General features: G+C 45.5%; 1 protein-coding gene and 1 pseudogene across 2 annotated transcripts in view; one reads left to right on the forward strand and one right to left on the reverse strand.

The window, feature by feature from the left end:
- Positions 1 to 26,131, reverse strand: part of GABBR2 (gamma-aminobutyric acid type B receptor subunit 2) — a 416,448-nt gene that overhangs the window by 314,374 nt on the left and 75,943 nt on the right. The gene's annotated exons all lie outside the window — the stretch shown is intronic.
- Positions 2,016 to 3,407, forward strand: LOC116270123 (annotated as a pseudogene).

Below are 26,131 nucleotides of genomic sequence, written 5' to 3' on the forward strand. Positions count from 1 at the left end.
TTTCCTGCCAAGGAGCTTTGCTTATTCCCCCACCCAACCTCCTACACACATCCATTTCATCGGCTTTATTGAGCAACAGTTTCTGCAGGACAGGACATCCATGCAGCTCTATGGAGTCACAGACTGCAGGTTCACCAAAGTTCTCAGTGTCTTGGTCTCTGCTCCAACATCGCCCTCACCCTTCCTAAAATAGCCACCCTTTGGGCTCCTAATGTTTGCTTTTGTTCCAGAAGATTGTGTTGTCATGCTTTTCCCTTCTACCCACAACATGGAGAAGGCTGGGCAGCATAGGGCCTCAGAAATTGCTTACTGATTGACCAACACCTGCATGAATTGGAACACTCACTGGAAGATTGGTCCTTACATATGCATTCGTTTTTAATGCTGGCTGGATGCTCATACTAACAGCGACAACAATAGTAATCATAATAATCATAATGCTGGTGATAAAGATCTTTATGTAAGGCCCTTTCCAGGTTACAAAGACATGTCACACATTTTCCCCTTGACAGTCAGTCATCTGTAATACTCAAAACAAATGTTATCACACCCACTTTACAAATGGCAAACTGAGGCTCGGAGACATTAAGTGGCTTTCCTGAGGACTCACAACTAGTTGCTTGCGGGGCTGTTACTCCAATGTAGACCTCTCAGCTCCCAGGGGTCAATCATTCTTTCCCTGATCCAGTAAATAATGACTGAGCCCCCACGATATGCCATTCACCACACCAGAGCTAAGGACTAAGAGCCAAGGCTGACGAGGTCCCTGTCTTCCTGGTCTCCCAGCCAGATCATCCCTAATGACATGGAAGCTGTCATCAGCCAGGAGACAAGATATGTAAATAGCAAGGCAACAAGGCATAACAGAACAAGGCAGGGCGTGCCCATGAGACGAAACCAGGGCAGCAGTGCCCCTCTCCTTCTGTTGAGGCCTCCACAGGGATGTGCAGTGCAACAATGGAGCAGCCAGGCCACCATCCCCAGGTCAGGTTTCCAACTGCACCTGCCCTGCCAGTCTCAGGTGCTGTGAGCCGCAGAACTTGGAGGCAACAAGGGGAGCACCGCTGTCAGCATGAACAGGGGGATTTTTCAGAAAGGGTAGAGCAAGGTGGCCTTGGTACAAGCTGCCATTCCCCAGGATGGTGCTGCAGATCTGCAGTGGGCCACTCGCCACCCTGAGGCTAAGCTTACATCTGCATCTTGGGCTATGGACTCTCACCTGCCTTATGGAGCTACTGTGATGCCCACATGAACGTGATGGGGAAACCCACAAGCCCAGCCTGAGGTCAGCAATCACCATGATTCCTCAGGGCCCACTTCCTTTTCTTAATGGATCTTCTAAGGGTCTAGAGACTGTTGCTGCCATTTTGGGCTATGGCAAGGAGTGCCTCTAGGACGCCCTGCTACCTTCACATCTTTCTTTAACTGAGGCTTCAAACCGTGTGACACAAGCAGACTAGCCATGAGACCCCAGCACATCACTTAACCTCGTAGCATCCTATTTCTTTACCTGTAATTCGGGATAATGGAACTGTTCTCCTTGAGTTCATGTGAGGATTTAAAGGGTAAATACATACAAACTGCTTGGAATAATGCCTGGCACATCAGAAGCACTATGGTGTCTACTATCTTTTTTTTTTTTGAGATGGCATCTCACTCTCTTGTCCAGGCTGGAGTGCAATGGCACAATCTTGGCTCACCGCAACCTCTGCCTCCCAGGTTCAAGCGATTCTCCTGCCTCAGTCTCCCGAGTAGCTGGGATTACAGGCATGTGCCAACACGCCTGGCTAATTTTGTATTTTTAGTAGAGACAGGGTTTCTCCATGTTGGTCAGGCTGGTCTCGAACTCCCGACCTCAGGTGATCCGCCCAGTTCGGCCCCCCAAAGTGCTGGGATTACAGGCATGAGCCACCGTGCCCGGCCTATTATCTTTTTCTTATTATCACTTTCCTTTTTTTAAAAAAAAAAAAAGTCCAAACACTGCGAGATCCGCTGCTGCTGAGGAGAGAAGCATCAACAGCAGCACCATGAGAGGTCCGATTGATCCACATGAATTCCTCGGGGTTCAGACTTAAGGCTCATCTTCTTCCTGCTCGCCTGCAGCTCCACTGGCAACCAAACCGCCACTAGCCTCATGTCGCTTCGGTATCTCAACAGAAGAACCTTGAAGGCTATGTGGGATTTGCCAATCTCCCAAATCAAGTATACAGAAAATCAGTTAAGACATCTGGTTTTGAATTCACGCTATGGTAGTGGGTGGAACAATCCAAAGTTTTAATCAAAGAAAGTAGTGTTCAGTTGCTGCTCACAATAGTTGATACCCCAGGATTTGGAGATGCAGTGATAATAGTAATTGCTGGCAGCCTTACAATCAGCTACATTAATAGTAAATTTGAGGACTACCTAAATGCAGAATCTCGAGTGAATAGACGTCAGATGCCTGATAACAGGGTGCAGTGTTGTTTATACTTCATTGCTCCTTCAGGACATGGACTTAAACCATTGAATATTGAGTTTATGAAGCATTTGCACGAAAGAGTATCATCTCACTTATTGCCAAAGCAGACACACTCACACCAGAGGAATGCTAACAGTTTAAAAACAGATAATGAAAGAAATCCAAGAACATAAAATTAAAATACATGAATTTCTAGAAACAGATAATAAAGAAGAAAATAAACTTGTTAAAAAGATAAAGGACCATTTACCTGTTGTTGCTGTGGTAGGTAGTAATACTATCACTGAAGTTAATGGCAAAACAATCAGAGGAAGGCAGTATCCTTGGGGTATTGCTAAAGTTGAAAATGGTGAACACTGTGATTTTACAATTCTAAGAAATATGTTGATAAGAACACACATGCAGGACTTGAAAGATGTTACTAATAATGTCCACTATGAGAACTACAGAAGCAAAAAACTAGCAGCTGTGACTTATAATGGAATTGATAACAACAAGAAAAAAGGGCAGCTGACTAAGAGCCCTCCGGCACAAATGGAAGAAGAAAGAAGGGAGCATGTAGCTAAAATGAAGAAGATGGAGCTGGAGATGGAGCAGATGTTTGAGATGAAGGTCAAAGAAAAAGTTCAAAATTGAAGAACTCTGAAGTTGAGCTCCAGCGGCACCGTGAGCAAATGAAAAATAATTTGGAAGCACAGCATAAAGAATTAGAGGAAAAACGTCGTCAGAGGACGAGAAAGCAAACTGGGAAGCTCAACAACGTATTTTAGAACAACAGAACTCTTCGAGAACCTTGGAAAAGAACAAGAAGAAAGGAAGATCTTTTAAACTCTCTGTTGACCACCAGTTACGTATTAGCTGCCAATATGCCAGCTTGGACATCAGTGTTTGTTGGATCCGTTTGACCAATTTGCGCGTTTTATCTAGAATGATGGATTTAACAGCATGACAAACATTAGTTTTGTTGTTGTTGTTCTTGATGGAGATTAAGATGCCTTCAATTGTCTATAGGGTGTTGTGTACTTAGTAACAGCTCTACTTTTCTTACTTTTTCTTTTTCTTTTTTTATTAAACAGATTATCTTCAGTTGAATGCAAGAGAACATTTTACTGTTGTACAATCATGTTCTGACGGTTTGATTGTTTACAGGATTTTCCAAAATAAAAGGACTCTGGAAGGTTTTCATTGAGGACAAAAGGCCATAATATGATGCAAACTATGCTTCTCTATGATAATTATAATACAAAGGTTCCATTCAGTGCAGCATATACAATGTAATTTAGTATAACACAGTTGACCCATGTTTTGACACTTCCATTGTTTAAAAATACACATGGAAAAAAAAACCCTACATGCTTATAGTGCACCCAGAGCTTTTTTATAACACCCTCTTTTTGTTTGTTTGTTTTGGATTCTTTAAATATATATTATTCTCATTTAGTGCCCTCTTTAGCCGGAATCTCATTACTACTTCATTTTTGTAAAAACATTTAATTTAGATAGTGTCCATATATTGGCCCTGCTAAAATAGAATATAGCATCTTTCATATGGTAGGAGCCAACAAGGAAACTTTAACTCCTTTTTACACTTTATGGTAAGTAGCAGGGGGAAAATGCATGTATAGATCATTTCCAGGCAAAATTGTGAAGCTAATGACCAACCTGTTTCTACCTATATGCAGTCTCTTAATTTACTAGAAATGGGAATCACAGCCTCTTGAAGAGAAAAAAGTCACCATTCTGCATTTAGCTGTATTCATATATTGCATTTCTGTATTTTTTGTTGGTATTGTAAAAAATTCACATAATAAATGATGTTGTGATGTTAAAAAAAAAAAAGTACAAACAACATGCATCAGTGAAGAATCTCTGCAATTGACACAGAATCATTTCTTATAAAACCATTGCTCCATCGCTTATAGACTGGCATCTCAGACAGCCTGAATTCTGCCCCCACTCCCATCCAGCTCCTCTGTCACCCACCTCAGGTGCCCTACATCACAGTCATCTTGCAGCTGGCATTTCCCAAGCAGAATTTATCTTTTCCCACTTCTGTGCCTTTGCTCCTCACCTCCCCCCAGTTTCTTGCACCTCAAATGCCCTTTCCCTTCCACCTATGAAATCCAAAGCATGCCCATATTTCAAGTGAATGTCGGGGAGGAGTGGGAATGGTCTCCTGACATTTCATTGGGTGATTTTTCCACATAACAGAGCACCTAACCCCTCCCAGCTATAACCCATCTGGGAGGGCTGAGCCCTAAGCCCTAAGCAATGAGTGGCAAGACTGGTTGAGGGCAGGGCTCCAAGGTGGGTTTTTGGCAGTGAGCAGGGCATGGTTCAGGGGAGATGGTGCTAAGGGCCTCCAGCTTTTGGCCCCCTCAGAAGGGTGGGGCTGCTGGGAGTGGCCTGGGGCAGAGCTGGGCTCCAGGGTCCCTGGGTGCCAGTGACACAGCCCTTATATCCTCAAAGTCATTGTGATGCCCCGTCTGCTACCCTAATCAGTCTGTGCAGACACTGAGGGCTCCAAACCCAGGCTCAGGGCCAGGACGCTGGGCAGTGGTGCCAGTGGTTCTGAAGAGGGCTTGCCATAGCAGCACTGGGAGGCTGTTTCCGCAAGCCAAAAGGGCAGAGGGGCCATGGCCAAGGTCAGAAACCCAGACACGGAGGCTGCACTTGGCAATGAAGGGGACATAGAAGCATGTGGATGTCAGGGGCTGTGGCTCACCATGCCCCAAACCAAACTCCTGTCCTCCCTGTGCCCCTCTCCCAGATGCCTCATTTCAGTGAACAGCACCCATCCTCCATCCACCCGGCCTAGGAAGGCAGTGCAGCCTGCCAAGGGCTCCAGAGCCTGCTGCCTGGACCCAACTCCCACTTGGTGGCTTGACAGCGGGCCCATTTAACCTCTCTGAGCCTCAGTTTCCTGCCTATAGAGAGAGGATGACAATAGTGCCTATCTCATGGGGTTTAAAATGAGTCAACCCATCTGGAGCAGTCAGGACACAGAGCCTGGCCCACAGCCTGCACTACGTGAGGGCTCACTTCTATAGTCAGGTCCTTAGCACCGTCCTGGCTGAGAGGCAGCCTGCAAAAATATGCATCCGTGCCCTAACTCCTGGAACTGTGAATGCTGCCTTATATGGTAAAACAGGGAATATTACCTTACATGGCAAAAACGTGATTTAGTGAAGGCTTTTGAGAGGAGGAGCTTATCCTGTAATATCCAGGTAGGCTATAAATCTCGTGAGTGAGGCAGAAATAGACTTAGACTAGACAGGCAGGAGACAGGAGACAATGTGACCAGGGAGGCAGAGATTGGAACCACACAGACCCGAGTCAGGGAACGCCAACAGTGACCAAAAGCAGGGAGAGGCACAGAAGGACTGGTTTTCCCCCAGGGGCTCCAGAGACAGCCGGCCCGGCCAAGGCTTCATTTCAGACTTCTGGCCTCCAGGACTGTGACAGAAAAAAACGTGTGCTCTTTTCAGCCACCCTGTTTGTGGCAATTTGTTCTGGCAGCCACAGGAAGCAAAGACAAGGTGCCTCCTTAATCCCAGTTACTCTGGAAACTGAGGCAGGAGAATTGCTTGAGCCCAGGAGGCAAAGGTTGCAGTGAGCAGAGATTGCACCATTGCACTCTAGCCTGGGTGAAAGAATGAGACTCTGTCTCAAAAACAAATAAACAACAACAACAACAAAAACAAGGTGCCTCCTTGACATCACTCTCCCCACCTTCCACTGCTTTCTCAAGTCTCCCTCTGTCCAGGGAGGTCATTCCTCCCTGCTGCCTACAGAACTACCATCCTGTCCTCTCCCAACTGGGCTACTTCCACCCAACAATGGGCTCCTCAGCCCCCAATACCAGCCTGAGATAAAGACTGGGATAAAGATCAATGCGGCTACCCTGCCTCCCGCCCTGTAAGGCCCTGCGTGGCATGGCCACCGCCACTTCCACTGCCTACCTTGTCCCTAGGTCACCCTGGTGTCTTAGGCTTCAGTCACAGTCCCTTGTAGTTGCCATGTCTCCTTCAGCCATGGAGCCACCACACTTACTGTCACCCCATCCCATTCCTGCCCTATGTATTTCCTACTTGAGCTTCTCCAACAACGAAAACTGCTATGGATTCCTTCATCACATCCCAAGTGCACCCGAGGAAAGAATGAATGAATGAATGAATGAATGAATGAATGAATGAATGAAATTGGAAGATTCATATATCCCAGGCATAGCTAATTGGACAAGGTATGTAAACCCAAGCCATAGGCTAGCTGCTGACCTGTAACCTTGCAGGCCCCGGAAAAATGAGCTGGCAAGGCAGAGATTTTTCTCTCTTGACAATCTGGATTTGGAAATGTTAAGAAAATGAGAAAGTGCTCTTCAGAGCACACACCACTTTCTTAGAAAAGCCTCCCCAATTCTGGGTAGGTTCCCCAGTCACGCACACTCCCACCACCATGTACCTTGCCCTCGTGGCTGTGGTCACACTACATCTGTCTGCCTCACTAGACCCCATGTTCTATGGCAGCCTTGTTCAGCACTGCTTCCCTGGTGCACCCAAGGAGTGAATGAATGAATGGCAATTGACCGAGGAGCCATGTGAGTTCATCTCACAACATAGCTGGAGGCTACACCAGGAGAATGATTCATTCCAGAATCCAGGAGGTGGAGAACAGGCCTGCTCAGTTCCTGGCTGGTCTATCCAAACCCATCTTCGAGGCTCTATCTGGGCCCTGCCCAGGAAGAGAGAAGGGACCACCTGCAGAGTGTCCCTAAAGTCAGCCAGTCTGGAGAGCGGACAGCCAATTATATCCCATGAGTTTTGGCTGCAGAGCCTGTAGCTGTTCAGCCAGTAGAAGGGCCCCCTCAGGCCCAGCGTGGCCTGCACAGCTCTGATGGGCTCTCAGCGGCAGAAAGCACAGATGCGGTGTGTTTGGTTCCAGAGGAAAGGACCAGAACTAGGATACGGGGGCTGGGGCAGAAAACTACAGGGAGGCAGGCACCAGATGGAGAATAATGACATTTTTTTCAAAGCCAGGCCTATGCTTGGATGCAACAGAAAGGTGGCCGGTCAGCCAGTTCTGGAGCTGTCCAGGTGTTAGATGCCCACCTGTGTGAAAGACTTAGGAGGGATTCAAGCACTAGAGGGCCCCCTCTAACCCAGAGAGTCTGCGCTTTTGTTCTCACTATCACAGTTATATACATTCTAATGTGCTGTCACAGCCTCATCTGTTTCCTGGAGAATGTGACAAGCACTGTTTTATGAAGAAAGTAAACAAAAGAATCCCAGCCAAGGTGGTATCGCAAATTAAATTCACATTTTGAGGTCTCCTCCTCCTTGCTGTAACAAACACACAGCAATGATAGCTGAAATACAAAAATAGAAAATTTGAAGACATAGCATTACTCAAAAATAAAATTCTCAAGGGGGGAAAGAAAAAACCACAACATGGTGAGTGGAGATGAGGCTGCAGGCTTGATGGGCTCTGAGTGCAATACAGAGAGAAGTGCCTGGCATTGACAATTCTCTGGGGTAACAGAGACTCATAGCACCCCCAAGTAAAGGCGGGGGCCAGAGCCACAATCAATGCAAAAGAGAACTAGAGTCAAGCTCACTATATGAAGCAAAGGGTTGGAGCAGAGCCAGTAGAGAAGGGCTTCCTCTGCCCTAGAGGAAAGCTGGGATGAAGTTCTACCAACTGCTACCTGCTGCCTCAGCCCACAGGAAGCTGCACGCTCTGGATGGCAGGACAAGGTGGAAAACAGTGACAGATGGAATGCAAATATGGCCAGTTACTCACCCCTTCCTATACCCGTGGCCTTTGGAATGACTTCGAATCTCCTACCATCAAAAGTCGAGTTTGCACCCACGACCAGTTTATGCCTATAATTCCAACACCTTGGGAGGCCAAGGTGGGAGGATTGCTTGAAGCCATAAGTTTGAGACCAGCCTGGGCAACATGATGAGACCCAATCTCTATAAACAGTTTAAAAAATTAGCCAGGCATGGTGGTACACACCTGTAGTCCCAGCTCATCAGGAGGCTGAGGCACAAGAATTGCTTGAGCCCAGTAGATTGAGGTTACAGTGAGCCATGATTGTACCACTGCACTCCAGCCTCGGTGACGGAGAAAGACCCTGTCTCAGGGGGTAAAAAAAAAGCTGGAGGTGGGTAGAGTCTACTTTCCCACCTTTTGAATCTGGGCTGGCCTTGTGACTTGATGTGGCCAAAAGAATATGATAAAAGTGAGAGGAAGCCTGTTCCAGGCATAGGCCTCAAGAGTTACCGGAAAAAGACAGTTTCTAAGGAGTCAATAACTGGATGGACAGCAGACATCTCTTCAGCAACAAGAGGCCCAAAAGACAAATTCTGAAGGGAAATAACTGCATGCCTGGAATTCTGAACTCTGCTAAAGCAGTATTCAAAAGTGAGAGGAAAACGGAGACCTTTTAAGACACCCAAATATTAAGAGTGTTGACCATCCTTGGCACTCACCATATGCACTGAGTCTAACTTGAGAATGAACTCAGCCAGAAGAAAAGGGAACCCAGAAGAAGGAATGGGGCACAAAAAACAGTGGCGAGCAAAAGCATTAGGAAAATGTGTTGGCGAAGTTAATGAGCTACTAACGATAACACGAAAATAATAACAACTAAAATTTTCGGAACCAAAATTCTAGGAAACAATGATAAAACAGGTATTAGTGGGTTGTGAGGCATGATTACAATTCTCATCAGATTCAGTAGAGGAGAATGATATTGAATAGCATTAGATTTGAGTAGAAAAAAAGAAATGAATTTAGGATATATGCTAAAGTGTTAAGGATATAACCATATCAGCAGAGGAAAAAGGGGGAGTGGCAGAAGGAACACTCAAAATAAGAGGGTAGAAATACATCATTAATCACAATTAATATAAACCAATTAAAACCACCTACTAAAAGACAAACTAGGCCGGGCGCAGTGGCTCACGCCTCTAATCCCAGCACTTTGGGAGGCCAAGGCAGGTGGATCACCTGAGGTCAGAAGTTTGAGACCAGCCTGGGCAACATGGTGAAACCCCACCTCTACTAATAATACAAAAATTATCCAGGCATAGTGGCGCAAGCCTGTAATCCCAGCTACTCGGGAGGCTGAGGCAGGAGAATTGCTTGACCCTGGGAGGCAGTGATTGCAGTGAGCTGAGATCACGTCAATGCACCCCAGCCTGGGCAACAAGAGCGAAACGGTGTCTCAAAAACAAAAAATAAATAAATAAATAAATAAAAGACAAACTAAAATGAGTAAAACAAAATGGGCTATAGAATGTTATATATATAGTATGATGTTTACATAAAGCTTAAAAATACTATAGATTGTTTACAGACATGCACATCTGCAGTAAGACATAACAATAGAGATGGGAGAAATAGAACTAACTTCTAGATAGCTGTTGTTTCTGTGGAGGGAAGAAGCGGGGAGTGGGAATGGAGAAGGATAAAAAGGAGCTTTGTGGGGGGGGGGGGGGAGGGAGGGAGACAGACATATGTGAAGATCAACCCTATAGAACTTGACCTCAAACGGAGACTGTAAACTCAATTCATCCAGGAGCTGGCTCTTTTTAACACAGGTCTCAGTGATGCTATTGCCCAGAAACAGACTTTCAGGGTATATTAACCTTCCCTCTGCCTGTTGTTCTCTCAACCTGGAACAGCTTCTCTGTCCTGCAACCTTTTCAATCAAAATTCTTCACCTCCCCCTGTTCAGCTGACACACCACTCTGATGGATCCTTCCATAAGAAGAAATGCCCCTGCCCAGGGACAACCTCGGGTCAGCCCTGGGCTGGCAGCCACCTCTGCCTCTCTCACTTTATAGGCTCCTGAGGCAGGGATGCCACCCAACTCACCCCTGAATCACCAGCCCCTAGCAGGATGCGGGACACACCAGAGCACACGGTCAATGCAGATGGTCTGGATGGCCCAGCTGTAGACCCCAGAGGCATAGAGTCCTCCTGGTGTGAAATTTACTGAGGAAATGAGGAAGGACCACAAGCCTGTCTCGGCACAGTAACAGGTGGCATTAACAGCGGACTGGTGAAAAGGTATCAGCTGTTCCACGGAAGTGAAGTTCTACATAATAAAGTATATCTCATTAAGTGCTCCAACTTAAGCCGTGTTTGATAGACTAATTTTTAAAATGCGATTTATACATGGCTGCAGGTTTCAGACATGACCTTACTGTTCAAAATTCTTTCTCCTCCCCATCCCCAGTACGTTTTGAAATTGCTAAGGTAACATGTACTTGTAGAAGAGTCCAACAATACAGTCATGGATGAAGCGAGAGGCGCCAAGTTGCTCCCCACTTCCCTTGCCTCCAATCTCACCCTCCAGGAATAATCAGTGTCAACTCCCTGCTCTCGAAAAACACATGGTGCTGTACATAGCCCAGATCCTTTCTTCCAGGCCACTCAGTGTGTGCCCGGAACTGTGCTGGACTCCTTGATACATATTTAATTTCACCCTCTAAACAGCTCTGTGTTGGAGGGAGGGGCATTGCCCCCAGAACAAAAGCCACGGTCCGGAATGTGACTCCAGAGCCTGACTTCCTGCCTCTCAATCCCGGTTCTTTCATCTATGAACTAGGTGAGCTTGTGCAAGTTTGCATCTGTTTGTGCCTCAGCTGCTTAGTGCTAATAACTAGTGGTTCCTTCATGGTAAATTGTGAGAATTAAATTCATACATGTAAAGAACTAAGAACAGTGTCTGACACATAGAAAGCTGATAAATTACTATTTCCATCTTATAGATAAGGAAACTGAGATTCAGAGAGGTTAAGTGACTTACCAAATCCAACCAATGGTTATGAATTTCAAGCCATGGACCTGCCAGGAACATATGTGGCCCCCTGGGGAAGATTCAGGGTATGGGGTGTTACACTGCCCTCCATCCTAATTTCCCAACATGCTTTTCAAATCCTCAGGGTCTTTGACATTTCTTCCCTTTCTCACCCTCCGGGTCAGGCAGTACGCTGCCATTTCTTGCCACTGGCTATCAACCCTACATCAGCTGTCTCCATCAACCCTACACTCATTCCTAATTGGCTGACTTGCTGTAGTCTGGAAACCAAAGATAATACAACTGGTAAGAGAAGTGCACAACACAAGTTCAGCTAGGAACTGAGAGAAGACGGAAGCAGAGCTCCCAGACAAACCAAATGAGCCTTAAGAAAAGCTGGCCAGATGCGGTGCCTCACGCCTATAATCCCAACACTTTGGGAGGCCAAGGTAGGCAGATCATTTGAGGTCAGGAGTTCAATACCAGACTGGCCAACACGGTGAAACCCCTTCTTTACTAAAAATACAAAAATTAGCGGGGCATGGTGATGCATGCCTGTAATCCCTGCTACTCGGGAGGCTGAGGCAGGAGAATTGCTTGAACCCAGGAGGCAGAGGTGGCAGTAAGCCAAGATTGTGCCACTGCACTCCAGTCTGAGCTACGGAGACTCCGCTCCGTCTCAAAAAAAAAAAAAAAAAAAAAAAAAAGAAAGAAAGAAAGAAAGAAAAAGAAAAAAAGAAAAGTCTTCTACTTCGGCAGTTTAGAGACCTGCACAGTCAGCTGGGTTCTGGACAGATGAAGTGACTGGATCTGTGTTCTCTGGATAAGTGAGGTATTGATGTATGAATATATTTGCCACATTTTAAAATTAAAGTTTCTGATTTAGGCATTTGCTAATTTCTCTGCCCTCAAAATGCAGAACCATGAATCACAATCCCTTTGACGGTGTGTTTGACTTTAAATATCTACATTCCAGGCTTCTCCAGGTAACTGCACGTCAGTTCTAACCACTCTCCTCCATTCACATTCTGAAGGTGTAAATGAGACCTAGAATTTTCCTAGGTGCCTGCTGCATTGCACTTAAATAACTTCCCAATCCACCATGATAAATTCTCTTTATGATGGACGATCACAAGTTTCTGTCAGATGTGTGTGTGTGAATGAATGCTAAACTATGCCACAAACCAAACATGCACTGGGTGCCGGCTCTGGGTTGGGTGCTCAAGGGTACCAAGGAAAGCCAGACGCAGTTGCTCCCCGAAGGTGAGGGTCTGGAGATGTGGGGAAATGGGGCCCAGAGAAAGGAAAGGCAACTTGAGAAATTAAGGGAGGGAATCCTAAAAGGAGCTGAGGATGTCTAGACAAGGAGATGCAAATGCAGCCTGGGAGAGCAGGGACACTGAATGACTGGGAGCCCCAAGGACCTCTAAGGTTTCTGATTTTATTTTCATAGTCACATTTTTGTACTTGTTGGAATCATAATGAAAGCATATGCATTAGAGACATTGCTGTGGACCACACAAAAATACCAAGATTCAGCAGAAGGAATGACAAGGGAGATGGGACCTCCGGCACAGTCAGAGAACTTGGATCCCTAAAGGGATTTCCTTGGCCTTGATTCTCTGATTAGATCCTCTTGAGTCACGATCCTGAGAATCCTAACCTCTCCTCTAGTGAATGCAGGAGACCCAGGCCATTTGTTCATACACACACAAAAAAAGCTTCAGGAAACCCAACACTGAAGTCACAGCAGGGACAGGCTCACTGTGGAGTCAGAACAAGGTCACAGGCAGTGATGGAAGAATCATGGCCAGAGTGGACGTACAGCCAGACAGATCTGCAACCAGTGATGGCCCCACTACCTGCAGTCTGTGTGACCTAGAGCAAGTCCCCTTACCAGTCCGAGCCTCCGTTTCCTCACCTATTGAAATGGGATGACATCTATCCAATTGGGTTATCTGTGAGGACTGAAAAATTGGTACAGAAAAAGCTTAGCCCAGTGCCTGGTCTATAGAAAGTGCTAAAAAGAGTTGCTGTGGTTCTTATTCTTGCCATCATTAAGAAACGTGATTTTACCCATGTCAGAGGCCTGTGTCCTCATGGCCGTCAGGCTCAGTGCTAACCAATCCTGCAGCTCCAGTTCTCTGGTCTCAGACTTCATGAAGGGCATCCACCTTTATTCCACAAGATCCCTCTAAACAGCTTAATCACAGGCGCCCTCGGAAGGGGAACGACACTTGGCATAATTACTAGTCTTGTGCCCTTTCTGTAATCTCGACTTTGTGGGGATTGTTCGATCACAATAGTTGGGGGTTTGTGCGCGGTATTTAATTAGGCAGATGAAAGCACGTTAGGATGAAACAATAGTATCGCTAATTTAATGACATGTTCTGCATCTTACCCTGCAACAATGACAAAAGATGCCTCCATGCAAAGGAAAAAAAATTGCTCCATCTTTCTCTTTCTCTCTCTGACTCTTTCTGTCTCTTTCTCTGAATATTTCTATTTCTCTCTCTCTCTGTCCCTCTGTCACTGGGTGTGCTTCTCCCTGTCTCTCTTTCTCTGTTTCTGTCTGCCTCTCTATCTCTGTGAGTGCTTCTCTCTGTGTGTCTCTGTCTGTCTCTGTTGCTCCTCTCTCTCCAGTTGACATCTGCTTAACATGGTTCCCACCTCTCCAGCAGCCCTGGTGAACCAGCCTTTGCGAAGTGCTCCTGACTCCTTGATGTGATCATGACAGAAACACTCCAGAAGAGACAGGCCCAGGGGAGAAAGTGAGGCACAGTGTGACTGTCTGGGGCTTCTGGTCCCAATTCTGTAACCTCAGGCATGTCACTCCCCTTCTTGCCAATGATCTCTTCTATAAACTGACAGCTTTAGTTTAAGCCTGGCCTGATTTTTCTTTTAAAAAATATTTATAAAAGAGAAAACATTCAATAAGAACATATGTTGGTGGGGAAAAGTGAAGTTAAGTGTTCTAAGATCTTTATACTGCCTGTAATGAGCATAAATATATTAAGTTTAAAATTTTAGAAATTATGTATGTTTCAATTTTGAGGGTAAATATTAAAAGAACAGAAACACTATAACTCCCTAGCAGAAGGTAAACAGAAATAATAAAAATAGACAAACCCAAAAGAAGGTAATAGAAGAAACCTGTAAGAAGGCAGGCAAATATAAGCACAAAATAAAATTTTAACCCCCCCGCCCCAGAAAAAATGTATTAGGCCTTGTGCCCTTGGAACCAAGATTTGAGGGAGATTTATAAAATTAAACATAGTTTAAGAAGGGATAATTAAACATAATAAAAACAAGATCATTAAGCACAACCCAGAAAGAGAGATTTGCAGGTAACAGGATGATCTCAGAGGTCTTGTCTAGCTCTAAAATTCTATTATTTTAATTCTGGGCTGTAAAATGCCAACATTTACCCAAGTCAATAAACATCAAGAGACTGATATTTCATCGGAATCCAAGTCTGATTTTTCAATATTGATTTTTGTGAAGTCAATTTTGGTTTCAAGTACCTTTTTAAATTGGTGCTCCTGTGGTGTCAAATGTCAACATTTATTTTTCCAGAACTCTCCTTCCTGTGGGGACTCTGGTCAGCGAATGAAGCTTTTGATACTTGGAGTTCCTTGCTTTTCTTGCTTCTGATTGCGGGCCCTGATTAATAGTGTATAATGTTTTTCACTGAGCCTTTAGGGTTTCCACTGGGATATAAAAAGTAATTTCTGTGTGCACCTCCATCATGAAAAAGCCAGGCGAGGAAGGGTTGCAGTGTGGGTGAGAAAGGAGGGTTCATTTGTGGTCTAGCTGGAAGCTTCCCAAGTTTCACGTACACCTGCATATGAACCCCAGCTCACCACTTACCTGCTGTGTGACCTTGTGCAGGTCACTTACCCTCTCTGTGCTTTGTTGGATCATTTGCAAAATGGACTTAACACCTATCTTATAGAGAGGCTGTGAGAAACCAGTGAGATAGTACATGTGGATGTCTGGCCCAGAGCCTGGCCCACAGGAGGCAGTCAGCAAATGCCAATTCTCCTGAACCCCTTGATTTATTTTCTGTCTACTGCTACATTTTATTTTTTCAAATCTATAGTAAAGCTGAAGGGATAGAACAATTAATACTCATATACCTGTTGTCTTTTCACCAATCACTAATATTTTCTCTCTTTCTTTCTCTCTCTCTGTCTTTTCCCCTGAATTATTTGGGTGCAGTTTGCAAACATAAGACCACCTTACCTCTAATATCAGGGATGTATCACCTAAGGTTAAGGACTGTCTCCTACATACATTACTACTCTCTACCTTAATAAAGGAATATTTTTAAATAATCTTATTTAAAATAAAATCAATAAATTTCCCAGTTGTTCCAAAAATGTATTTATGGGTTGTTTTAAATTCTAGATTTAAAAAGAAATTTACCCATTACATTTGGTTATCAATGTCTCTTTGCCAACCCATCCTTGATTTTTTAAATGGTATTCCTCCAAAGCAAGCAGGGGACAAAAGAATAGCTGATAACTTGGTAGCAGAAGAGGTAAGAAGGAACTCTGGGAATTAGGTTTTGAATCTTCTCTGAGGCATCAGGTCCGGGTAATCTTGAGCGTCATGCTTCCTTTCTGCAGATGTTTTCATTATCTGTAATTGATGGCTTGCACTGGCCTGTCTCAGCACTCATTATTGCTCCAGTGGAGGGAGTTGAGGCTCAGAGGCCTTTGAAGTCACACAGAGCCCAGTTTGAATCCCACTCGCTGTGTGGCCCTCAGCAAACTACCTTCCACCTCTGAGTCTCAGTTTCCTCATCTACAAAATGGGTGCACTAGTACTTGTGCCTACCTTATAAAGCCATCATGAGAATTAAACATGTGAAACACTAGGCACAACGGCAGGCACAGTAATGGCTCAGTGGGGGAAAAAAAAGCTATTATTGTTATTAATGTTGCAGGAATTATAGACTCTACAGTCAAAGCTCTTATCTGCACAGCAATTACCCTTGGCTTATAAAGAGCCCTTCACAATTTATGAAGCACTTTCTCCATTATCTCCTGTTGAATGCATGGCAGTCCAGGGAAGTGGGCCATGTGGGGACAATTATCCCCACCTTAGAGAGGGGACTCGAGGCTCAAAGAGGTTGAACAGTTTGGCTGAGGTTACAGCTGGTTACAGAAGGAACCAGGACTTGCGGAGTGAAGCAGGGGCACCGCTGCCATCCCACCCTCCAGTTCCAAGTTCTTTTTCTGTATCCATGGCATCCACATCATGTGGTTCTCCATCCATTCTTGCCTTGAGAACACACATCCTGTCTTATTCCAGACTTTGTGACTGTGCTTCTCAGAGCCCCTGTCCCCTACCACGGATGGAATACGATTCCTCCACCTCGTCAGGCAGCTAGTGTTCACAGAGCACAAAACAGAAAGGCATGCTGTGAACTGCAAAGCATTCTGCAGACTCTGTGGGCCTACTAAGGGCTCCTTCAGGAAAGACATGCTCCTTTCCAACAGGAGCCAAATAATTAGCACACAAAATTAAGGTCCCTTCTCCCAGGCCTCATTTCAGAATCATAAACTACACGAATCAAAGTCATTTTGAAAAATGGCTTTTTATTTGTCATGATTTTCATTTCCTCAAAGGGAAGGCATATTGTACTGGGCAAAAAGCAATGCTTCCCTGTAATAATGTGCCTACAGATATCCGGTGCTGAAAGCCTGAAGCAGAAGGAATGGAAGTGTATCTATACAACACATCAGTCACATCGAGAATCTGAAGATCAATTCTTTATGGGCTTGCATGAAAAATGTACAATTTTTAAATCAAAATACAAAATAACTATAGGATTTTAAGACCAAAAAATGTGTCTTGCCACCAAAAAAAAAAAAAAATAGTCTTTAGGCATCCCAACTAAAAATGCATTCTTTTAATGACCCAAATATTATAATTATCAGAGCATCTTCTACTTAAGAACCTGGTGACTCTTCCTTCATCCCTTCTGCAACTCACATACATTTTACTTATGTTTTTGGTGTTGTGCTTTGTTTTTTTGAGACAGGGTCTTGCCCTGTCACCCAGGATGGAGTGCAGTGGTGTCATCACAGTTCATTTAGTCTCAACCTCCCAGGTTAAATGGATCCTTCCACCTCAGCCTCCTGATTAGCTGGGACTATAGGTGCACACTGCTACACCTGGCTAATTTTTGTATTTTTTTGTAGAGATAGGGCTTCACCATGTTGCCCAGGCTGGTCTCGAACTCCTGGACTGAAGTGATCCTCCTGTCTCGGCCTCCCAAAGTGCTAACTCCCATATTTTATAACTACCAAACCAAAACCCTCAGTAATGATAGAAAAGAAGGAAAGCAATAAATGTTTGTTCAGCTAGCTACGTACTGCAGTCTAGGCAAGTTGCAAGAGAAGCAAGAGGGATTAAGACCCACACTTGTCCTCAGGATGCTCAGAGTCAGACTGTATGTCAGACCATAGCACTCCTCAGCTCAAAACCTTCCTGCGGTGCCCTGTCTCACTTGGAGTCAAAGCCAAAGTCCTTGCAGTGGCCCCCAGCCCCCTGTGGCCTGCCCTGGGGTGGTACTCTTTGATGTCATCTCTTTTACTTTTCACAGTGGTGAGGTAGGTACTTGTATTAATTTCCTATGGCGGCTGAGACAAATCACTGCAAACTTAGTGGCTTCAATGACACAGAGACAAACACAGAAGAGTCTTAGGGCAATGGAGACACTCTGCAATGGTGGCTACGTATCATTACGTATTTGTCCAAACCCACAGAATGTACAACACCATGGACTCTGGGTGATGACGCTATGTCAGTGTTGGTTCATTGACTGGAACAAATGGACCACTCTGGTGGGGATGTTGATCATGGGGGAGGCTGTGCATGTGTGGGAGGCAGAGAGTATGTGGGAAATCTCTCTACTTTCCTCTCATTTTTGTTGTGAACATAAAACTGCTCTAAACATTTATTTTTAAAATAAAATCTTTAGGTGGGGTGCGGTGGCTCATGCCTGTAATCCCAGCACTTTGGGAGGCCGAGGCAGTTTGATAGCTTGAATGCAGGAGTTCAAGACCAGTCTGGGCAACATGGTAAAACCATGTCTCTACAAAAAATACAAAAATTAGCTGGGGGTGATGGCCCACGCCTGTAATCCCAACTACTTGGGAGGCTGAGGTCGGAGGATCACTTGAGCTTGGGAGGCAGAGGTTACAGTGAGCTGAGGTTGTGCCACTGCACTCCAGCCTGTGCAACAGAGTAAGACCCTGTCTCAAAAATAAATAAATAAAATTAACTCTTTTTAAAAAAACATACAAAAACGCCTAATTGTCTCACAATTTTGGAGGCCAGAATCCAAAATGGATCTCACTGGGCTAAAATCCAGTTGTCAGCAGGGCTGCATTGCTTCTGGAGCCACTAGGAGAGAACTCATTCTCTTGCCTTTCCTACCTTCTGGAGGCCACCTGTAATCCTTGGCTCATGGCCCCTTCCTCCATTTTCAAAGCCAGCAGTGCAGCATTTTCTAATCTCTCTTTGACCCGTCTTCTGTTGTCACAGCTCCTTCTCTGCCTCTGACCCACCTGCCTCCCTTCTAAGATCCTTGTGTTACTTCAGACCCACCTGGATAATCCAGGATAATCTCCCCTCTCTAGATCCTTAACTTAATCCCATCTGTCCTATGTAGAAAGTAAGATAGCCACATGTTCTGCCATGAGAACATGGATATCTCTGGGGGCCATTTTTCTGTCTACCACAGTCTTCATCATATCCATTTTTCAGATGGGGAACCTGAGGCACAGGGCAGCTCTGTAACTTCCCAGGTCTCACAGGGGGCAAGTGGCTGAGCTGGGATTTAAAGGCACAGTCAAACTGCAGAGCCCAAGCCCTCCGTCTCTCCTGTGAGGTCACCTGGCAGGTGCAGAGATGTTTGAGCCTCTCGATTTGGCTGGAGAGCCAAGGACAATAAGGCGGGCGAGCAGGGGAGGTCAATGGCAGTGGTCCTGGGCGCTGTGGAGGGGCTGGACCAGGTCCTGAGGGGTGCGCAATGTGAGCTGCATGAAGATCTGGCCTCCCCTTTGACTCACAGGCAGCGTGCGCAGGATGGCAAGCAGCAGATAGGGCCAGGGCCTACAAGTCTCAGCACAAGGCTGCAGGCCACGCAGACACCATGACCTCACAGCCTCAATGGTTCCTGTGGACCTGCCTAGAGAACCTGGCCCCCATTGGGATGCTGGTGTCTCACCCCCATTCCATGAGAGGTGGATATATTTTGGCCAGAACTGTGGGAGAGAAAAACTTCAATTATCCTAATTGTTCAAATACCGTCTTCTAGTAGAAAAGAAATGAGATGTTAAACAAAAGGTGGGCGGGTGGTTGTAACAAAGACAGAGAGACTTAGGGTAGGAGGCAGGGTAGGGAGGAAGAGAGACTCTCAGGAAGAGAAAGGAAGAGGAGGCAGCAAGGAGCTGCTGGTAGCAGCCAAGGAAGCAAGCTGCAGGCCGAGCAGACACCTTGACCTCTTGGTTTGCGATGGTCTCTGTGGACCCACCTAGGGAACTTGGCCTGCACAGAATACAGAGGAAGCTGGGAGCTGCAGAACGCTGAGGCCAGCCGCTGGCAAATGCACTGAGAATCAGTGGTGGGCCAGGTAGGAACCCCCAGCCAGGGGCAGACAGGGAGGCAGCTTGCATCAATTTACTGTGGGACCTTGAGCAAGGACTTTTCTCTCTCTGGACCTCAGTTTCCCTTTGTGTATTTGTGGAGAGGAGGGATCGGCCTGTTGCTCCACAGGGCTTTCTGTAGTGCAGAGCCTCTCCTCCATCACCTGCCCTGGCATAACTGCCAGTAAGCCTTCCTCCCAGCCTCCAGAGGCTTTGCTGGCCACCTGCACCCAGGAAGCACTGCCCAAGCCCAGCCAGGCTACCGTCTGGGAACCTGGAACCAGAGCCCGTACATACTGCTGGACGACGTGTCAAGGCCTCAGCAGAGGGTCCCACAGAGGGGGCTACAACCTAGCCCATGCCCCAGTTGCCACACAGCATGCTCACCTAAAGGCACACTTGTGCTCCCTCCAGGCTGCTCCACCCCTGCCCTACCCCCACATTTACCTCCACTCACCCGCCCAGGGAAGGAAGCTCCTGGTCACTGATGCCCGGCTCAGGGCTCAGGACCATCCAGGAGACACCACCATCCACACTGCCTTTCTGTGGAAACTGTTCCCTGTCCTCAGACCCAGCGTGGCCCAGGCCCCTGAGAGAAGACAGCCTGCTGCCCTGAGAGCTGTGTCAGGAGACCTTGGGCAGAGAGAATGAGGACTTGGGAAGAAACTGCCTCTGCTGCTTCCTCCTAGGGGGTCTTAGAAAAGACCCCGAGCCTCTTCTCTGTGAGGGGCTGTGATACCCCTCACCAGGCTGCTGAGAGTGTCAAATGAGACAACAGGGTGACTGCTGCCTACAAACTGGAAGGCTCTACACAGAGGTAGTGTGGTTAGGATCACTCTTCACCAAGGACTCACACACAGCTATGATGTCAGAGGTTTCCCTCCATCTTTAAGACAGACCTAAAATGAATTAAATCCCTATTCTCCTGCCCCGACAGGCCAGTCACAGTCTGGAGGGAACGCATTTAGGCAACTCTCTCCTTTCCTCCTCAGAGCACCTCAAGAAGCAGAGACTGGTTCCTGCCCATTTCACAAATGAAGAAACTGAGACTCAGAGAGGCAAAGGGAGCCAAGGAGCACACAATATGTAATGATCTGGATTCACACCAAGTGCGCCTGCTTCCAAAGCCTGACGTACCTTAAACAGGGGACATAGCTTAGACGGGGAAGCCAGGGCTCAGGAACGTGCGTAGGGAGGCCATGGGACAGCAGTAGAGGGGAGAGCTCCCTGACCAGGAGAAGGAGCACTGCAGCTGTGGGACCTGCCTGGGCAGAGATTCGGAAGTGAACCTTGAAAACATCATGCTGAGTGAAAGAGGCTGTCACAAAGGACTATACATTGTATAATTCCACTTACAGGAAACGTCCAGAATAGGTTAATCCAAAGAGACAGAAAGCAGATTGGCTGTTGCCAGGGGCTGGGTGTATTGGAGGAAAATGGGGAGTGACTGCTAATGGTTCCAGGGTTTCTTTCTGGGGTGATTAAAATGTTCCTAAACAGACTGTGGTGATGGCTGCACAACTCTGTGAATATATCAAAAACACTTAGATTATACATTTTAAATGGATGAATTAATTGTGTGTTAGGTGAATTATATTAAGATTTCAGAAAAGCTGTTATTTTTTTTTAAAAGGATAAGAAAATGAGTTGGACCTCTTGTTTAACCAGAGGTGAAATCGTAGAGAGGTAGTGAAGAGCCTGGGTCAAATCCTGATCTACTGCTTGCTCTCTGTGTGATCCTGGGCAAGTCACTTAACTCCATGCCTCAGTTTCTGCACAACAGGGATAACAATACTTACATCTCTTAGGATTACGAGGTTGGAGTTAGATTATGTAAATAGCTGTACTTAAAAAGGCTTGGCTCATTATAAGTTCTAGATGAGTGCTTGCTGTTATTTTTATTATCTGAGGCAACACCAAGCATTTGCATGTTGTTTATGTAAAGTTGCATCCTCTGCTCTGCGATGCAGTGGCCTAAAATGCTTCTCTTTGGAAGAAGGATTCATTCAGTCAGTCAACAAGCACTAATTTCTGCCTCTGCCTTGAACTTCTCTTCCAGATGCTCCTGGAGGGCTGAACCAGCAGAGAAGTTACAAGGAAGTGATTTCTAAGACACCATTGACATCATCCTGCTTCAGGAATAAGTGAGAACATGAAATGCCTAGGTTTGAAACTGCCTTTCTTGAGTAAGGACTGCAAGGAGAACCTTGGATGCTTTTCAGATGCTTCCTGTGTTTCACAGTCTCTGAGATTTGCTTCCTAAACAAGATGAGGCAGCTGAGCCATAAGGGTGTGGGATCAGCTTCAGGGAGGTCAGCCTCAGCCACTGGTGAGCCGATTTGGGACAGTGACCCTCAATGTCAGATGTCCACATGACACTCACAGGCCACCCGGACTCTGGGACTTTCTGCATGAATAAGCTAGTGAGACTGGAGGCCAAGCAGTCGGCAAGCTGTGGCCCCCTCCATCATCTTCCTTGGAGGCCAAATCCCTCCTGAGAAAGGGCACCTGGACCACCAGAAGCTTGGTCGGGGAGGACAGGGGCCACGCACCCAGGAAACAGGCTACGGCTTCAAGGGTTGAGGCGCTGTGAATGAGATCGGGATGGAGAGAGTCGAGACAAGCTATTCCCCAGCCTCTTGTTCATTCTTCTGGCTAATGCAGGAATCATGGGGCCAGTCATATGAAAGACTGCATTCCAGAGGGCTTTGTAAGCTGTCCCCACTCGGGTCTGTTAGTCTCATTAGGAAAACCTGACCAACAGTGTAAGTGGTAGAACAGAGAAAGCGTATGCTGTGAAGTGGTGATCGCCCTGTCACACAGAAGTGTCCACACAGGGCAGGTGACAGATGAGCACCCATCAGGGCGTTCTGAAGCGGGTCCGTGAGCTGGCTTATCTGTGAAGCCTCGTGGCCATTCTCCTCAGTGTCTGTCCCCCAAGCCTGAAGCTCAGTCAACGACAAAAGGCAGAAACCAAATGAGCTGGAAGGGGCCCCAGAGGCCATCTAGTCTAGCCCCTCTATTTTACCAAGGAAAAAACTGATTTTACAGATGAGAAGTTAACTTGCCCAAGGTCACGCAGCTCTTCAGGGCAGAGCCTGGAGTTTTAAATTGGCGTGTTCAATTGGGCCTGAAGTTGGACATGGGCAGCCAGACTTTCTGCTGAAAAAAACAGTTTCAAGACTTTATGTTCCAATTGTAGCTAAATGGCTTTTAATCAGATAAGGACACATCTCAAAAAGCACAGAAAATTTTAGAAAAATACAGCTTTCCCTTAAGCACCGTTACAAGTAGCAACTGAAAAGTTACACGATGTAAGATACAAGAATAACTTATGTGCATTTAAAAGTATCCCACTTAGGCCAACAATAAACCTCATGTGTGTTTAAAAGTATCCCACTTAGGCCAACAATAAACCGTTTTAATTTTAGCTCATTTATCAGATGAGGAGGGTAAAGACCAGGGAAGCTTCAGCAAAGCAAGAACTAGAAGCTTGCGCTGACTCCAAACCCACTCCTCCAAACAGAAGGTTTTTGCAATGACCCCAGCTATCCTAAAGTCATATGTTATAAAGAAATATATAGTTTTAAAAGGCAGGGTAGCTAATTATCTAAGCAGCTTGCTGGCTACAAACATCCCCTGAACTTCACTTTCTGAAGTGAGAGCCTTCCCTGGGCTTTTGCTGGGATTTTATCAGCTCCGGGGCACCATTTGGCTGCAAAACACTTGAGCTTGCTGTGAAATTGCCACTTTATGTGGCAACACCTTTTCCTTTCTCTTTGATATCAAAAGTACATCCATGGCTTTTTTCAAAGCTTTTCTATTAGCTACGCTGCTGTACTTGACTTTTCCTCAGAGAAAACACTTTGTTCTCTTCTGTCTGTGCGATCCAAACCACACCTGGAAATGGAACTTTCTCACCCCTCACACACCGCCCTGCCTTCAACAACCTCCTGCCAACTCATTCTCGAGATGTTTTTCCCTAAGAGGAAGGGTAAAGGTTCGCTATGTGACAGACTATGGGTCCCCCTGCAACCAGCTTCTCTTTCGTGCAGATCCCCCAGCTTCCTCCTGTGAAGCTGAAAAGGCCACATGCAAACACGCACGCGCGTGCACCCACCCCTACAGGGGCTGCAGCTCCCGGGCCATTCCGTCCTTCCCCGCAACTGTGTCCTTTACAGGCCTTGCTTTTATCAGAGAAGGGCTTGACTTCTTGATCAATGTTAAACTTGTTACCAAATTTGAAACGAAGTCTAAGTCAGAACCAAAGGTGAAATCCTCAAAGCTTCAAATTATAAAAAAAAAAACATTCTGGGTAAGGAAAGGGATCATTCCGATACACACCTGGTACAAAACACTAAAGTTAATCTAAAAAGAGACTGAAGAGTTGAGGTTTAATGAGCAAAGGAATTCATTTGTACTTAATATTGATGTATTTTTTGATATGATCAAAAATGATGTGCCCCTTTATTTACAAAGAGAAAAATAGAGATTATCCAGGTTTATGCTATTATTTTAATAAAAAAGAATAATTTTCATAGAAAATACCAGAAGTGATCATATGATAAGCCAAAAATTTCTTCTTCTTCTTTATACCTAAGTTGATTCTAATCATTCAGCCTAAGCAAGCACATGTGCTACTGGGAGCTCCTTAAATTACAAGCTGTTTTCTTTTCCTCAAGACTAGATTATAAAAATGAAGCCTGGAAGGAATGGCCATCCTTTCACTCCTACCTCTAATAGCTTCAACATTCTCTGCCCACAGATACTTTTAACTGGATATAGTAGACACTGATGGTCTGCCACGTAGCATTCCACTTCTTCTTACATTTTAGATAGACTTGATTTTCATTTGGGGTCACCCCTCCCCCATGTGTATATGAAAGCCATGCTGTATGGAATACTGGTGCCTTGCTCCAAACCAATTGGCTTGCCCCTTTTTTCTTGATTGTGATTGGTTCTGGTGTAAGCCAATGAGAACATACAATTCCCAGAAGGATGTGCTTGGAAAATTTGGTACAAGGAACTGTGAAGCAAAGGTCACTGAGGTTATTAAAGAGAGTTGTGTTATGACAATCCAGATATTTTTGCCTTTCTGAGCCCCTTCCTCCATTTTAACACTGCATCAGTATTAAGATGAATATATTAATGTTACATCAAAACATTTTCTCCAATCTACAAGGTTTTTTTCTTTTCTTTTTATTTTAAATAAATTAAAACACTTTTGTGAGCTTCTAAAAGTATCCATGCGCCTCATGGATAAGTGAGCCCTATTACAGGATAGAGTTGACTCCAAATCCCACCCTACCTATGGGCTTCTCATTGTGAGCCCATGAATTTCTGTATGGTTTACGCCACTCTGCATGACTCTTCTATTACTGGCAGCCAAGGGTATCCAGAGACCCTGGAACAACAGACATAAAGGATCACTGGGTGAGAAGCATCTAGAGTAGGCAGCCAAACCAAATCTGAAATCAGTCAAACCCTGACTTAAATCCCCCTGGCACTAATCTTTCTTGGCCTTAATTTTCACATCTGTAAAGTGGGGATAATACCACCTAATAGACAGGATCACTCAATGAGAGATGAGGCTGGCAGGAGGTGGTGTTATTCACTGCATGATGGTCCTTAATGTCATGATCTTGTTTTCATCATTATGACTGAGGGGTGGTTGTGGATACCTGGCATCAGGTGACTGACACAGGCATCATGAGGACTACAGGAGCTTAAGCAGTGGCCCAAAGACCTGCGGAGGCAGGACAGACTTAATTTTCACCTCCTTTCATGTGCTTTTCCTTAGCTCAGCAGCAAGAGGGTAGAGAAATGATCAAAACACAGACAGCCAAAAGAGAAAAGAGAAGCAAAGAGAATTTATTTAGAAAATTGGGAGACCACTGGCAATTGGGAAACTAAATTTTCAAGCAAGCAAAGACCAACCAATAAAGGAAAGGAGTCAGTGTGAGAGGCCTCAAGTCTCTGTTAAAAAAATGAAAAAGGAGAGTTGAATAGGATGGCTTTTAAGAGGACACCAACCTACTATAATACTTTCAAACTATAAAGTTGCACCGTCCAACGTTGGTAACCACTAGCTTCAGGTCACTATTATTTAAACTTAAATTAATTCAAATCAAATTGAATTTATCAATTCAGTTCCTTTGTAACACTAACCCCATTTCAAGTACTCACCAGCCACATGTG

This window comes from Papio anubis, chromosome 13, assembly GCF_008728515.1.
Source record: "Papio anubis isolate 15944 chromosome 13, Panubis1.0, whole genome shotgun sequence".
NCBI lineage: Eukaryota > Metazoa > Chordata > Mammalia > Primates > Cercopithecidae > Papio > Papio anubis.